Source organism: Accipiter gentilis, chromosome W (assembly GCF_929443795.1).
Source record: "Accipiter gentilis chromosome W, bAccGen1.1, whole genome shotgun sequence".
Classification (NCBI taxonomy): Eukaryota; Metazoa; Chordata; class Aves; order Accipitriformes; family Accipitridae; genus Astur; species Astur gentilis.
This window is the reverse complement of record NC_064918.1, coordinates 28,268,952-28,287,048: the sequence shown is the minus strand read 5'-3', so window position 1 is coordinate 28,287,048 and position 18,097 is coordinate 28,268,952. Positions and strand designations below refer to the sequence as shown.

Genomic DNA, 18,097 nt, shown 5'->3' with positions numbered 1-18,097 from the left:
CCTTGGGATGCGCAAGCCAGTGTGCTGTTAGTGCTATGCCTCCTGAATATGTTTCAGGTCTTGTTTAGGGCTACAAAAAGGCTCTTTAAGAGGACCACCCAGAGATCTGCCCCAAAGCTGGATATTCATGGGTGGCACGGCATGTGGGAGGATGTGGGCAAGTATCTAGAGAACTTCTCACCTCCAGTGGCTTGGAAGTTCACTCCCGAACAACTACAGAACCCTCATGAAGTGGTAGGATATTTGAAAGGAAAATGCTGTGGCTCTTCCAGAGACGCACAACTCACTACACTGTGCTGGGCCCTGGCCAGTATCTACCAAACACTGCTTGATATTAGGCAGCACCCTCGGGGGAAAAGATGGAAAACAGGACAACATGCACCGTGGCTACCCCAACCCCGACAACAGGCAGCGTGGCTACCCCAACCCCGGTGACAGATACTGCAGCTAAACCAGAGAACCCACCTGTGCCAGTATCAGTCGCCCCTGTACAGAAAAAGAAACACGCAAAGAAATCAGTTCGCTTAGTGAGAGATGAAGATGAACCAGGGTCATCGTGAGAACAGGAGGAAGAGGCAGAACCTGAAATAATTACCCAATCTCTATCCCTGAGTGAGTCGCATGACATGAGAAAAGATTTTAGCCGCCACCCAGGCGAGCACATTGTTACCTGGCTGCTCCGATGCTGGGATAATGGGGCCAGTAGTGTGGAATTAGAGGGTAAGGAAGCCAAGAAGTTGAGATCCCTGTCTAGGGAAGGGGGCATTGATAAGGTGATTGGGAGAAAAGCACAAGTCCTCAGCCTCTGGAGGTAACTTCTGTCAGGTGTGAAGGGAAGATACCCCCTCAAGGATGATGTTACATGTCACCAAGGCAAGTGGACCACCATGGAGAGAGGTATCCAGTACCTGAGGGAATTGGCTGTGCTGGAGGTGATTTATAATGATCCAGAAAATACACAGTCACCCACAGATCCAGATGAAGTCCAATGCACACAACCCATGTGGTGGAAGTTTCTATGAAGTGCACCACTGACCTATGCCAACTCATTGGCAGTAATGTCCTGGAAAGAAGGCTATGGACAAATGGCGGACAAACTGGCTGTCCAAATCTGGCAATGCAAAGGAAGTCTCTCTTCCTCTCTACGGGCATGTGTCTCGGCTGTAGAGGAGTTGTCCCGAGAGTTCCAGCAATTCAAAGTAGATATGTCCTCCTCCCCACCTGTACAGGCCTGCATCACAGCTATTGGGAGTAAGCATTCTTTTGCCCAAGAGAGAGGAGAGAGAAAGTACACACGACGGGCTAACCTGTGGTTTTACCTGCGTGACCATGGAGAGGACATGAGGAAGTGGGATGGAAAACCTACCTCAGTCCTGGATGCACGGGTACAGGAGTTGCGAGAAAAAGCAACTAGAAAAGAGAATTCTTCTTGGAAAACTGCTGCTCCAGTTTCCCGTGAGCAGTCCCCCAGACGCAGTAGATGGGCTGATCTCATTTCTGATACCCTTGAAGGGACTTCTGATTTACGTGTGCAGAAAGTGAGTAATGGACATTCTAACCAGGATTAGAGGGGCCCTGCCTCCAGCCAGGTGGAGGAGAGGGACAACCGAGTCTACTGGACAGTGTGGATTCGATGGCCTGGCACATCAGACCCACAGGAATATAAGGCTCTAGTGGACACTGGTGCACAATGTACCCTAATGCCATCTAGTTATAAAGGGGCAGAACCCATCTGTATCTCTGGTGTGACAGGGGGATCCCAAGAGCTAACCGTATTGGAAGCTGAAATGAGTCTAACCGGGAATGAGAGGCATAAACACCCCATTGCAACTGGCCCAGAGGCCCCGTGCATCCTTGGTATAGATTATCTCAGGAGGGGGTATTTCAAGGACCCAAAAGGGTACCGTTGGGCCCTTAGTATAGCTGCATTGGAGACGGAGGAAACTGAGCAGCTGTCCGCCTTGCCTGGCCTCTCTGAGGACCCTTCGGTTGTGGGGTTGCTGAGGGTTGAAGAACAATGAGTGCCAATTGCTACCACGACGGTGCACCAGCGGTAATATCGTACCAACTGAGACTCCCTGATCCCCATCCATGAGTTGATTTTTTTCGGCTGGAGAACCAAGGAGTGATCAGCAAAACTCATTCACCCTTTAATAGTCCCATAGGACCAGTGCAAAATCTAATGGGGAATGGTGACTAACAGTAGGTTATCGTGGGCTGAATGAAATCACGCCACTGCTGAGCGCTGCTGTGCCAGATATGTTAGAACTTCAATATGAACTGGAATCAAAGGCAGCTGAGTAGTATGCCACAATTGACATTGCTAATGCATTTTTCTCCATTCCTTTGGCAGCGGAGTGCAGGCCACAGTTTGCTTTCACTTGGAGGGGCGTCCAGTACACCTGGAATCGACTGCCCCAGGGGTGGAAACACAGCCCCACCATTTGTCATGGACTGATCCAGGCTGCACTGGAAAAAGGTGAAGCTCCAGAGCACCTGCAATACATTGATGACATCATCGTATGGGGCAACATGGCAGAAGAAGTTTTTGAGAAAGGGAAGAAAATAATCCAAATCCTTTTGAAGGCTGGTTTTGCCATAACAGAAAGTAAGGTCAAGGGACCTGCGCAGGAGATCCAGTTCTTAGGAATAAAATGGCAAGATGGGCATCGTCACATCCCAATGGATGCAATTAACAAAATAGCAGCTATGTCCTCACCGACTAATAAAAAGGAAACACAGGCCACCTTAGGTGTTGTGGGCTTTTGGAGAATGCATATTCCAAATTTCAGTCAAATTGTAAGTCTTCTCTACCAAGTTACTCGGAAGAAGAACGATTTTAAATGGGGGCCTGAGCAACAGCAAGCCTTTGAACGAATTAAGTGGGAGATTGTTCATGCAGTAGCTCTTGGGCCAGTCCGGACAGGACAAGATGTTAAAGTGCTCTACACTGCAGCTGGGGAGAATGGCCCTACCTGGGGCCTCTGGCAGAAAGCACCTGGGAAGACCCGAGACTGAAACACAGCTCCTCTTAGCACCCCGACTGCCAGTGTTGGGCTGGATGTTCAAAGGGAGGGTCTCCTCTACACATCACGCGACTGATGCCACGTGGAGTAAGTGGATCGCACTGATCACACAACGGGCTCACATAGGAAACCCCAGTCGCCCAGGAATGTTAGAAGTGATCACGGACTGGCCAGAAGGCAAAGATTTTGGGATGTCGCCGGAGGAGGTGGCACGTGCTTAAGAGGCCCCGCTGTATAATAAACTGCCAGAAAATGAGAGGCAATATGCCCTGTTCACTGATGGGTCCTGTCGCATTGTGGGAAAGCATCGAAGGTGGAAAGCTGCTGTATGGAGTCCTACACGACTAGTCGCAGAAACTGCTGAAGGAGAAGGTGAATCGAGTCAGTTTGCAGAGGTGAAAGCCATCCAGCTAGCATTAGACATTGCTGAAAGAGAGAGGTGGCCAGTGCTCTATCTCTATACTGACTCATGGATGGTGGCAAATGCCCTATGGGGGTGGCTACAGCAATGGAAGAAGGGCAATTGGCAGCGCAGAGGTAAACCCATCTGAGCTGCCGCACTGTGGCAAGATGTTGTGTCCCAGCTAGAGAATCTGGTTGTAAAAGTACGTCACATAGATGCTCACGTACCCAAGAGTCGGGCCACTGAAGAACATCAAAACAACCAGCAGGCAGATCAGGCTGCCAAGATTGAAGTGTCTCAGGTGGACCTCTACTGGCAAAGTAGGGGTGAGCTATTTATGGCTTGCTGGGGCCCATGATACCTCAGGCCATCAGGGAAGAGATGCAACACGTAGATGGGCTTGTGATCGAGGCGTGGACTTGACCATGAACATTGTCGCGCAGGTTATCCATGAATGTGATACATGTGCTGTAATTAAGCAAGCCAAATGGCTAAAACCCCTGTCGTATGGAGGGTGATGGATGAAGTCTAAATATGGGGAGGCCTGGCAGATTGACTATATCACACTCCCATGAACCCACCAAGCCAAGTGCCATGTGCTTACAATGGTGGAAGCAACCACTGGGTGGCTGGAAACATCCTGTGTCCCACGCCACTGCCCAGAACGCTATCCTGGGCCTTGAAGAGAAAGTTTTATGGCAACACGGCACCCTAGAAAGAATCGAGTCGGACAACGGGACTCACTTCTGAAACAAACTCATAGACACCTGGGCCAAAGAACATAGCATTGAGTGGGTGTATCACATCCCTTATCACGCACCGGCCTCCGGAAAAATTGAATGATACAATGGACTGCTGAAAACTACATTGAGAGCGATGGGGGGTGGGACGTTCAAACATTGGGATACACATTTAACAAAGGCTACCTGGTTAGTTAATATAGAGGATCTGCCAATTGGGCTGGCCCCGCCCAACCAAGAGTTCCACATACTGTAGAAGGGGATAAAGTCCCTGTAGTGCGCATGAGGAGTATGTTAGGAAAGACAGTCTGGGTTAGTCCTCCCTCAAGCAGAGGCAAACCCATTCAAGGGGATTGCTTTTGCTCAGGGACCTGGATACACCTGGTGCGTGATTCAGAAGGATGGCGAATTTTGATGTGTACCTCGGGAAGATTTAATTTTGGGAGAGAATAGCCAGTGAATTGGGCTGTATGATATTTAACTGCTAAATAACCTGCCACTGTATGTCATTGTATCTATAGTGTCTATATGCCATATCAAGGGTATTATTGTGAGAATTATCCAAATGACTACAGGATGGACTTTGAAACTGAGCCAAGTACAGCAGTGATGGAACTTGAACTGGTGCCCAGCGATTTCCTCAAGATCAACACCTTTTACCTGCAGACCAAGGGCGTGGATTTTACCAAATGTACTAGCCACAAGTTCCAGAGGCAGCATACAACAACCCAACATCTCACACCATCTCTCTTATCCTGAAGAACTGTTACAACAGATGGAGCCCCAAAGTCATGGACTAAATAAAATTGATGGACACTTTATAGAGGGATAGCCCATCGACTAAGGAAATACTATATGTGTGTGTGGGGGGGGGTGCAGGGGTGTGTGTGTCCATGTACTTATATATAAGACAAGGGAAGTGGTAGTGGTTGATTGGAAAATGTAAGATCTGGGCATGATGTAGATGGTATAGAATGAGGGGTGGATAATGTCCTGGGTTCAGCTGGGATAGAGTTAATTTTTACAGGAACCTGGGAGGTGGGGGCATAGCCGGGGCAGCTGACCTGAACTAGTCAAGGAGCTATTCCATACCATGTGACATCATGCTCAGTATATAACTGGGGAGCAGGCTGGGGGTGCTCTCTTGATATTCAGTGGGGGGAAGTGGCAGAGTGTCGTGTTCCAGGTGGTGAGCAGTTGCACTGTGCATCGCTCTTCTTGTATATTCTTTCATTAGTACCGTTGTTGTTGTAACTTCTTTTTTTTGTGTGTTGTCCCAGTGAACTGCCCTTATCTTAACCCTTGAGGTTCCTTTTTTATTTATTTATTTTTATCCCCCCCCCCCCTTTTTCTCTTCTCTGTCTCCTCCCTATCCCACCACAGGGGAGCGGGAGGAGTGAGCAAGTGGCTGCGTGGTCCTTTGTTATTGGCTGGGCTGAAACCACGACAGGGGGTGATGCCTTGAATAAAGATTGGAGATGGAAGATACTCCACTGTATCTCTTTAGTGCTTAATTTATGCTTGCTTTAGCAACTTCAGAACTTTGGTATGTACAAATAAGACAAGAAAACCCTGAGCTTTGTTAATAGTATGCACCAATAGATAAGAAGCCTTAGGCCCTGCTGAATTTTGTGATTAAAACCAGCCAGGACTGGTTTAGGCCCAGCTAACTGGGAAGAAGAGATGGTGAACCACCTGGGATAACCCGTGCTGCACATGCCTTAAGGGAAACTTCAATTAGAGGACACCATGAAAATGACCACTAGAGGGTCTCGATGACCCCCAAAAAACACTAATCTGTTTAATAGTGCATGCCCAAAAGGGCAGATTATATGTAGATAATTTCTGGGAAATAACATGAGTATGTATGGCAATTCTGGGAAATGTAATGAATATGTGTATACTGGAACAATATAAACTTTGTTTGCTGTAGGTAGTGGTATGCACACTAGGAGGAACTATCCTTTGTCCATCCAGTGCTGCAATAAAGAATGCCTGCTTTCTAAAACTCCAAAATTGAGTCTTACAGAGTTTCTTTGTCCGGCTTTTTTGGTAACAAGGGAGAGAATTGGGGAGGGGAGTAAAACTCATGGGTTGAGACAAGAACAGTTTAATAGAACAGAAAACAAGAAACTAATAATGATAACAAAATGACAATAATAATAATAAAGGATTGGAATATACAAGTGATGCACAATGCTGTCGCTCACCACTCCCTGACCGATGCCCAGTTAGTTCCCAAGTGGCAATCCCTCCCACCCCCACTCCCTCCAGTTTATATACTGGGCATGATGTCACATGGTATGGAATACCCCGTTGGTTAGTTTGGGTCAGCTGTCCTGGCTGTGTCTCCTCCCACCTTCTTGTACCCCTCCAGACTTCTCACTGGCTGGGCATGAGAAGCTGAAAAATCCTTGACTTTAAACTAAACATTACTTAGGAACAACTGAAAACATCAGTGTTATCAACATTCTTCACATACTGAACCCAAAACATAGCACTGTACCAGCTACTTGGAAGACGGTTAACTCTATCGCAGCTGAAACCAGGACATCTCCTAATTTCAGAGAATCTTAACTGAATCCATTCTTGTACCTCATTACAGTGGAAAAGAATTTATTGAATGCTTAATAAAAGATAACAAAAAATTTACATAATTAGTTGCTTGATTATGAGTTGTTATACTGCATTTTTTAAAGTCCAGAAAAAGTGAAGTTTGGAGGCATTTTACTGATTAAATATTTTGTTTTGTTCCTTTGCAGATATATAGCAGTCCTGGATTTGTTTTCATAACTGACATGATTCTAAAATTTGGATGTATTTCAGTGTTATGGGAATACTACCTGCATATTATTTTGGTTCTATCAAAAGGATTGACTACTCAGGGAAAACATTAAACCAGTATGGCAGAACATTGAAGAGACTTGGACTATTCTCTGAAGTAAACTGTGTATGCAGATACTTTAGATAGGAAATTAAGGATTACAGAGTAGAATAAAAGTGGATCTTGGATTTTTGCAAGTGATAGGAGGCGAAGGAGTGTGGGAGTGGGAATGGAAGTGCAGGACATTGGATGGTAACGATGATGAGATCATATTGGTACTTGCAGTTTCTGAAGACACCACTGTCTCGTGCTGAGGGGTGGCATTTGATGTGTTCCATGTCTTGTAGGCTCTCCCCCCTCCCTGTCAACTGAGAATATGCTGTTGTCTCAGTTCTGTGCATATTCAGTGGGATCTTGGAGAGTAGCTTTTCCTTGTTGTGTGCAATTAGGCTCTTTTCCCTCTGTGGTGGAAAGAGACTTAACTGCAAGGTTCAAGCAAATGATTTATTTGAACTTCACTTACAGACTTAACACGCCACTATTGCAGGTTTTACAGATACAATGGAGGAATGCGCTATTCCAATTTTTAAGGCAAGAGTAGTACACTATTACAACCACAAGCAATTCACAGACAACCACAAGCACATGTGTTTACAAACTTAAAGCATAACCAATATTCACTTACCCCTCCAGGTAAGGGCTCTCAATCCCAGGGAAGTTATCTCAACCAGTGTCCTGATCAAGGGGGGGAAGGGTGTCCTTCACAAGCCAACTGTATAGTTGGAGAAGTGACTCCCCCATTTCCAACCTGAATCTTAGGGGTTTTATCCCCTGACTTGCAGAACGGTGTGTATGACTATGAGTGGATTATGATACATGCCTAAGTGGATTATGTATATCTGAGTGGAGTTTCCCCTTATCTTTCCTTTGTTGGTCTGTGATTGTTTGAATACACAAGGTTGTCATTTGAAACTGAAGCTGAAACCCTCCAGTTTTTGTTTGTTTTTTTTATTTACCTTGCTTCCTCAGGCAACTGAATGGTCGTTGGATTGAGACTCAGGGCACACTATTTGTTAAGGGATTTCAAGGCTCAGTTCAGGTTTTGGTTCTTTGAATGGCACAGCCACTGCCCTGTTTAGTTTAGGGTTTATCAGACAACCCAGGGCTAAGCTGTCTACTCTGCAGAGAGACAGGGCCTCAAGGCAATCTAAGGCTGGGTCGCTTTTGTAACACCCCTCCCCGCGAGTCGTCTGTGTGCACTGGACATGGTGAAACTCATTTGTGAACTACGAGCCAGACAGTCCACACACAGACATGTGGGAAGCTTCTGGCAGCTTCACACAGAAGCCACCCCTGTAGCACCCCCCCGCTACCAAATCCTTGCTACACAAACCCAATACAATCATGTATCCTGCACTTTGGTTGCTAACATGCTTTGGTGGTAAAGTTCTTTGGGCACTGATAGCTGGCAACTGCAGAAAGGTGTTTCAGTCCATCTCCCCTTCTTTCTTCCCTGTTCCTCAATTCATATTGTAGGTATCTTGATGTTTCCTTTCAGAGGCTCCTTTCATTTATTCCCTAGTCTGCTTGATATGCCTGAAGTTTGATATCTTGTGTTCCTTACAAGCATTCTTTTCCAGTTGCAGATAATTCATAACACAGTTGCCATCTGCTTGTGCTTTTTGTATCATTGAAGGTAAAAAATTTATGACCCCTGTATATATAAAAAGAAAAAAACCAACCCAAAAATATAAGAATTAGACATAGTATTGTGATGTGATGATTTAAGCTGATTTCTAGGGAGGGGGAGAAGAAAAACAGAACATACCATATGTTGGGAGCATAATTTCCATGCCCTCTGAAGGTATTTACCATATGGAGAGAACATAGAGGAACAAAATACTCCTTGAAATATATGATAACAGTGGGGTTTTTTTCTTCCCCCACTTAAAAAGCCAGTCCTCAACAAAAAAGTACTGTTAGCATCCCTCTAGAGGTTGCTTCTTGTATCATATATGAAAAAGTGTTTATTTGGTTAGGCTTCACATGAAACAGCTAATGAAGCAGTAAAGGAGGGCATGGTTATTCCCTCTTATGCCCGTAAGTTGCTTGGATTCCTTTTTATGGCATCAAAAGGTAATTTCTTCCCGAGGATTGAAGCATAGTGGTTGTTGTAACGGTATATGTGGAAGGTGAGAGTGTCTGCTTCACTAAGGTTATCCACTCAAGGATCTTTTCAATGTGAACAATATAAGAACAGGGAAAACAAGAATAATATGAGGGGTTTGGATATTTGAGGTGGGGTTATATGTGACTATACAAAATTTATTAAGGAAGGTTTAGAAGGGAGTTGGGAATGAGCAAAGTGGGGAAATAGACAGAGGTATAAAAAGGGCCAGTTGTGTAAACCACTGCTGGTCAGTACCCATGTCTGAACAAGCCCTGCGCCTTATCACCACAGTCTGTCCTATCTTCTGGTTAAATCCCTGTCCTGGTTTCAGCTGGGGTAGAGTTAATTGTCTTCCTAGTAGCTGGTATAGTGTTATGTTTTGGGTTCAGTATGAGAAGAATGTTGATAACACACTAATGTTTTCAGTTGTTGCTAAGTAATGGTTAGTTTCAAGTCAAGGATTTTTCAGCTTCTCATGTCCAGCCAGCAAGAAGGCTGGAGGGGTACAAGAAGTTGGGAGGGGACACAGCCAGGGCACCTGACCCAAAGTGGCCAACAGGGTATTCCATACCATGTGGTGTCATGTCTAGTATATAAACTGGGGGGAGTTGGCCTGGGGGGGATTGCTGCTCAGGAACTAACTGGGCATTGGTCAGCGAGTGGTGAGCAATTGCATTGTGCATCACTTGTTTTGTATATTCCAATCCTTTTATTAGTATTGTCATTTTATTAGTGTTATCATTATCATTATTAGTTTCTTCTTTTCTGTTCTATTAAACTGTTCTTGTCTCAACCCATGAGTTTTACCTTTTTCCTTCCAATTCTCTCCCCCATCCCACTGGGTGGGGGGGAAGTGAGTGAGTGGCTGCGTGGTGCTTAGTTGCTGGCTGGGGTTAAACCACGACAATCCCTTAACTGTCTTTCTGTGTAATCTCACTCTGGTGTGTGTGTGTGCTGCAAGGACTAGGTGTCAGCTGCTGGCAAGATTGGCATGAGTGGGATTTGGTGCCAGCAACTGAAGTCGGATGGGGGGGTGGTATACATGTCCCTGGCCTATAGTGTGAGGATCTGGAGCAAGTGGGAGTCTCTGCTTCAGCCACTGGGATGGGACTGCAGCTCACAGACCAGTGTGCTTGGGGGGAAGGAATGTCTCTGTCTAAAAGCTTAAACTTGGGTATAGCAGAAATAAGGGCGATATATATTCAGCAGTCTATATTTTTTTTTTGTAGAAAGTAATAGAAAATATCACTAAGTAAAAAACGGTTCCCAAATATCTGTTTCTTCATTTATGTGATTTCTAGAACAAATAACTTTAGTGGTCTTTATGTAAAATTTAAACAAAGTAGCCAGCTTAGCATTTTATGTAAATATTTACTATAAACATAAAATGGAAGAAACACATTTTTTTCTCCACTTTTATTTGCATTCAGCAAACTTTAAAATAGTTTAAAAAGAACCAACCCACAAAACACTAGCAATCCATACTAATTATTTTTTTTTATTCAGGTTTTATTTGGCTGTTAATTTCTGCAGTGAACATTTCCTAAATGATCTTTGACTTTGTGGTATCTGTGTTTTTGTTTTGCTTTTTTGCAGATAGCAACTCAGATCTCTGTACTGATTGCTAAAGTTGCCAGAGTGGACTGCCCAAGGCAATGGCCAGAACTTATACCCACTCTTCTAGAATCTGTGAAAGTCCAGGACGATCTTTGACAACACAGAGCATTACTTACCTTTTATCATGTTACAAAGACCCTGGCATCCAAATGACTTGCTGCAGATAGGAAACTTTTCTATGATGTAAGTAATGCAGTATTGTAAAGCATGCAAACAGCTTATTTTACATGCTTGCCACTGCCCATGGTTAGCTGGCAGTGCATTAAAGGTAGGTATGTTGACCTTAATGTCTGCCTTTGAAACAGAAATGCTCTTACTTTGGTGGATATATGTACAATATGAAATAATTGGAACTTAGTTTCTAGGTTAAATGTTTGAGATCTTTATTAATTTTGCATGCAACTTGAGTGTTATTAAAATAACCTGTGTTAAGAAGCAGAGCTTCATCTACACCACAATATATGCATAACAGCCTTATGTTATGCTGTACAGCAGATCTTATTATATATGAAATTGCAGTAGTTTTGGAAGACTGCTCTGGATTCATAATTCAATATTGTCTTTAAAAAACACTGCTCTTTGGGCTTCCATACCACAGTATTTTGGCTTTTATCATCACTGGGAATGTGTTTATGATTGGGGTTTTTCCAGATCAACTTCTTTCTCCAGGTTAATTAAAAGGTAAGATATGAATGCAAATGCCAAATCTTGTCTCATGCAGCTTACGTTCTCCATTGTAAGAATCTATTGATTAGAACGCAGATTTACCTTTGGCCGTAGGCTGTTACATCTCCAATCCAATTTTACAGTTTTTAATTTTACAGTTAGCCGAATTTAGTGAGTTAAACACCTTTTCCAAACATGCTACATTTGAATTTTCAAAACTTCATTTTATTCCCCCATTTTAAAGAAAAGTTGATAGTGCAGATAATGAAGTATATTTCTGAAGGTTTACCTATTCATATATGTAGAAATTTTTTTCTGGCAGTGAAATCATTAAGATGAAATTTTAGTCATTAGGAGTCTGAAGAACTGAAGGCTGGCTCCTGTAATAGGACAGGACTGAGATGATGATATGTTGTGTAGGGTTCAGTTATATGGAACTTAGTTATTGGGCCTGAAAATAGCTCATGGTCACAAGACTGTTCCAGGCGCCTTTAGAAGGCCTTGAACAGAATAAATAAGAAGATAGAAGAAGAAAGATCCCAATTAGGAAAACACAGGTGCACATTCCACGATAAAGGGAACTTGGCACAAACAACCTCAATTCAGGGGCTTATCTGGAGCAATTGGACTAAGACAAGTCTTGTATGCTTTAATTAACACAACCAATTATGTCTTGTGTTTGTGCGCGTGGACAGTACCAATGTAACCAATCACCGCTTATGCTTGTGCGCGTGGACAGTACCAATGTAACCAATCACCGCTTATGCTTGTGCGTGTGGACACCAAGTGCTTGCATGTAGTAGCCAATCAAAGTCTCTCAACAACTTAGAGAATTGTATAAAAATGATTAGCTAAGCTCAATAAACTGGCGACTTTAATAATCATATTGGTGTTCCGTCGTCCGGGCCCCGCACGGATTAATCCCTAAACCCTACATGTTGCTATGAGATGTGTGTGTGTAAGAACAGTTTTTTCTCTCTGCTATATATAGGTATGGATGAATATAATCTCTGTATAGGAAATATTTGTATTTATATTTTGAAATGTATTAGGCTATTATATATGATCTGACTACTTGTACAATACAGGTTTTTGTATATTCACAGTTATTTATTCCAAAGAAATAAAGAAAGAGCGAGTTAATGACTTGTTTTCTAGAGCTCTCATAAATCAAGATGTTGCTTTTTCAGCCTGGATATGCAGCTGTAAATACTGTTAATGATCAAAGATATAGCCAACCCCCCCCCCCCCCAACAAAACCCAAACAAACAAAACAAAACACCCAGCCCTAAAGCCCCACCTTCATAAAATAGCCAAATCCATACCATCTCAATACAGGGACAGAAAGGAATTTATAGGTCATAAGGTCCAGTATTTGTTGTTACAGTTGTCATGTCCAACAGTACCTTTGCTGTATTTCTACCATCTTACCAGGCACAAAAAGAGCTCACGTACCTTCAGTCATTTTTGTGTTTCCAAGAAACTCATTAAGTTTGTATGAACCTTTTTCCTTATGGAATGCAATTTGTTTTGGTATTGTCTTTGTATATTCTTTTGTTTGGAAAGTGAGACAACTTCAAATGTGAATAAAAGGCTTATAACAATTTTTTTTACATTTGTAAGGCAGTTCTTGTCAAAAATACCATTGAAATTTCATTCTAATAAACATACTTTTTAAGCAGTCTTTTTATGCTTAAATGTTGGGTTTTAACTTGTGTATATGTTCAGTATGCAAAGTTCTTCTATCATCCAATTTGAAATGAATGACAGTTTTTAGTGTATCTAGTTTCACTGTGTTGTGAACACTGTGTGTGTTCAGTTTTTTGAACTTTAGGTGGGAAAAGGAAATTTTCTGAGCATCTGGCACTACGGGGTTCACATTTAAGGATTTTTTTTAAATTTTTAATAATGGCAAAATTGAACAACTTTGACATCTGTTCCTTCTGTCTCCTGGTAAAGGGGATTCACATCTGTTGAGTGGCATGTGACTTTTCTTGGACAGTTGAAAAACCTTTCTCATAGAACATAGCCTTTCGAAGCTAAAAGTTCTAAAAGGTTAAGCAACAGATTGCAAACTTTTCTTGATGCTTTCAAATAAGTAGTTACAGAGGGTATTTCAACATTTTTTAGTTCAGTTTTAGAAACACTTGATACATTTTTCATGTAATATGGTACTTGAAGATTATGAGGTCATGCTTACAGATAAGGTGTGTGTCTGCTATCTCACCTTTACTCAAAGGAACTAAATAAGCAGGTAATATGTGCTTTTGATTCTATTGATCTAACATGTAGCAGACTAAGTGCAGTTTCTTCCTTCTGCTTTGAAACTGTTAAGCGCTACCACAACTGAATGAGAAATTTTTTATCTTCTGCTTTTACTTCAAATATCTTTATCAGATAAGCACTGTTTGGAAACTGTAATGTGAATTAAATCTAAGATTTGTTCAGTGCTAGCTAATTAGAAACTATTTGTCATTCTATGTTTAAAATAACTTGAGGCAGAAAGTCAGGGTTTGCAGCTATCATTAAAATAAAGTTTCAGTGTAGGCATTGTTCAATACTGTTTTTATTAGATACATGCATGTAACGGCTAACTGCATCCCGGAGTAAGCTGATTCAGATGTTAACTATGCTGTAAGACAAATAGTTTAAATCTTGTGGGAGAGGAGGCGATGAGGAGAAAAGATTTTTTGAAGCCTGTATTGGGTCTGTCTGGGATGGAGTTAACTTTCCCCATAGCAGCCCTTATAGTGCTGTGCTAGAAAGGTGTTGATAACACACTAGTGTTTTGGCTACTGCTGAGCAGTGCTCACACAGCATCAAGGCTCTCTCCAACATTCCTCCCCCCCCCACCCCCAAAGGCCAGTAGGCTGGGGGTGGGCAAGAGGTTGGGAGGGAACACAGCCAGGACAGATGACCCAAAGTGGCCAAAGGGTTATTCCATACCATATGATGTCTGCTCAGCACTCAAAGCTAAGAGAAAGGAGGAAGGGAGTGGCATTCATCATAAGGTGTTTGTCTTCTATAGCAACCACTATGCATACTGAGGTCCTACTTCCCAGGAAGTGGCTGGACATCGCCTGCTGATGGGAGGTAGAGAGTAAATCTGTTTGTTTGTTTTCCTTTGCTTCTGTATGTGGCCTTTGTTTTTTCTTTATTAAACTGCCTTTATTTTGACCCACAAATTCTTTTTTTCATCTTATTTTCTCCTCCCCCACCCCCCCTCCTGCTGATGAGGGGAGTGATAGAGCAGCTTGGTGGGCACCTGGTGCCCAGACAAGGTCAACCCACCACAAAGGCTCATACACTATTATAGACCTATGGCTAGAGTTAGTGAAAATCAGATAAGAAAGGAGGCCTAAGTAGTTATTTTTATAGTGGTAGAGTCGTAGAACAAGTAGTCAGGCAAGCAGGTGTGTCTATCATAACATCTTCAAATTAAGACATTTTTCTGGAAAACATCTTTGGATCAGAACAACTCTATACAACAAAGAAGCAAGTGCAACACTGGCCCATGTTATACAAGATGGATTAAATAATTTAACAGTCTAAACTGTCCTTTAAAATTTAGGAATTTATTATGCTATAGCTAAATTTGGGAAATATTGTTGGTCTGTCTTCTTTTTGCAGCTTGCATCAGGTATTTATAGCTTTGCATGTTCCTTGTGGAATCATCATACTGATATGTTCCTACAGCAAGTTTGTACAGAGGATGAAGCTGCAGCCACAAATTCATTAGAAAGAACCTTGTTGTCATTGAAAGGTAATAATATAGAATGATGTTAAATATAAGGAATGAAATGTTTCTTCACAGTAAATGATCAAGTCCTCTTTGGTAAAGAGTCTTAACGTTCTCTAACAAAGCCATGTCCATTGGGAAAACTAGTAATCTTGGTTTATTTTACCTGTGCCTTTAGCAAGGCAGAAAGCATGGAAGGGGGAGAAGGTACTCTTGTTTCTCAGTATGAACCATTCTGATATGTGTGTTGTAAGAAGTCAAAGTCTAGGAGGTGGGAAAGTGGAGGGCATAACAGGATGCTTTTTTATGTGTGTTGTAATTTAGGCTTGCATCCACCTTTAGGCACTTAACTGAGGAAGCTTGAGCTATGAATTTTGTTGTGTTAAGTTCACCTCATGGTCAGTGAAGAGGTAGCCTTAGCAGTCAGTTTAGATTTTAGGTTGATGCTCAAGTACTTATCAGTGGGATGAATACGTATCCTTACTGTACTTTGCTGCATTGAAGAATTGAGATATTTGGGGGCGGGGCTTGCAATTTAGATGATCTCAGTCTTTAATTGTTTCAGAACGTGCAGCATGTGGCTTCTCTGGTTTACTGGCAGTGATAAACCTGAGAAAAATCATAAGATGGCTTATGGACCCTAGTTGACTGTACTTGGCCCTTTTCCTGTTACAAACCTTTCAGAGGGTGAATACTTACAGCTTTTGCAGAATTCTTCTTGAGAATTCAGTAATTCTTGGAATTCTCTTCATTGTTTTACACCTAATGTACTAAATTTTAAAGTGATTTCAACAAGATTAGATTCATGTTAGGTATGGTTGAGGCATCCAAAGGCCCAAAATTAAATGTATTTTTTTAATTTGGAGAATTGGAAGAAAGGCACAGCAACTGTAACTATAATTGTGTTCTGAAATCTGTTGAAACAAGGGCTGAGAAATATCTACACAAGTAACTTCTTTCCCCCCCCCGTCCTTCGTAAACTGACAGTCCATGGGTTTGTAGAACCTCATTGGAGCATAGAGGTGATGGTAAGTGACATATATCTGTTTCTAGTTCTAAATTAGAAATTTTTTGTGATGATTTCAGGTGTTGTTAGAGATATGTTTAAAGATAGTTGAAAGGCAGGCGTTTGTGTTACATAAAGGAAGATCAAGCAACACTCTCAAATTTGTTCTCTCATCAGTTAAGAACTGTCAGATCCTAGGTAGATCCTAAATGCTGACACCAATGGCATGATGTTTGTTTCTTTTAAAAAAGTGTCCTTTCCACTTTACATGTCACATGATAGTGACATCCCTGTTCTCTACTGGAGGATGTCTCATGTATTCTCTGCCATCATTTGAAGAGGATGTTTTCATTTAATGATGAATGTAATGGCATATTTTTCCTATCAAATTCTATTGATAGAATTTGTCTGATAATAAGATGAAAGCCTGTGGTATGCAGCCCATGGGGGGGGGAGAAGAAAAACCCAAACCTCTCCCTTAACCCCAAACACTGCCTGCTTTGCTGGAAGAATTGGGTACCCAAGAGCTACATCCTAAACTAGGAAGCTGAGAACAGGAAAGAACTGGATAAGTAGATTGTAAAGCATGTGTCTATACTTACATACACCTCTTCCTATTAGAGATGATATGCTGTTTGTGTGGTACTAATAAGGTCAGTTTGGATCATCTATGCAGTCTCCTAGATAGCTAATTAATTGTTTCACAAGGAAATTGCTTGTCAAAGATAATAAATTACTTCAGTTAAAAGTGATAAGGTGATGTCTGAGCTAGTAATACATCTGAACTGACTTCAGTTTGACTCAGCTTTCTTCTTGTAATACAGTGCAAAATGAGCTTCATCTTTAAGACACATACTTATATATTTTTCAGGGGTTTCTACATGCAGTGTTTGAACGGCTAAAACAGTTTCTGGAGTGTAGTAAGTATCTGAATCTTTTTCCTTGTATTGGTTGTTAAATATTAGAAACTGGATGAAAGCATAATATAGTTATAAAAAAATACCTTGCACCTAAATGATTTTGATATAAGTGCTGAGCTATTACTTTAAATGCTGCTGAAACTGTATGGGAAAGACTTCAGCAAAAATGTCCTTTTATATTAAAAGACTAAAATCCCACCAAAATTATACTTGGTGTGATAATGCCAATTCCAAAATAATCATAATAATAATAAAAAAACTTAAGCCATGGAGTGACAAAGTATACATATTAAAATATCTAGATGCTACTAAAACCCAGATCATCTTGAGTTTTCTTGTTTGGGAGGGTTTTGTTTTTCTTTTTCCTGGAGTTCACCATGTATTTTATAAGTGTCAAATGGGAAATAAAGACCATGTTCAGCTATATGTACTTTATACCTGGAAGAGTAGTAGTCCGAGACAGGCAACCACAGGTTAACACAGTCAACAGAAATATAAGCATAATTGGCAGGTGTTAGTACTTCTGCAGGGAGGTTACCTGAAGCAAACAAAAAGGAGATTTTGGCAGTGTTGCATCTGAACTCACTCCTCCTTTCTTGCCTGTGCACTTGTAGTAAGCCTGGTATAAGCCATTCATTCATTTAAAGACTGCCAGGTCATTCTTTTAGGATTCAACAATGCTTTTTCTGAGGAGAGATGTCTGAGTAGAAAGAATTTTTGATACAAATGAAGGGACTTGGATCAGGAACCTGTACTTAGGTGAGGGGCTGATTTGGGCTCTGAGCCTTGTTTCTAGAAAAGATGGAAACTGCCACTGTGTTAAATGCCAAAATAAAATACCTTTTTTGCTTGTCTAAAATGCAGGCTTCTCTGCATGCAACTGTTTGCCCCTTCTATTATAGTATAGTCATGCTCTTTCTGGCCTTTCTTTGATTTTTAGCAAGATAGTTGCCTAGCTTTAGACTGGATTGAAGGCTATTCTATCC

At 41.8% G+C, this 18,097-nt stretch overlaps 1 pseudogene; it reads left to right on the top strand.

The window, feature by feature from the left end:
* Positions 1–18,097, top strand: part of LOC126035575 (importin-11-like) — a 65,971-nt pseudogene that overhangs the window by 6,294 nt on the left and 41,580 nt on the right.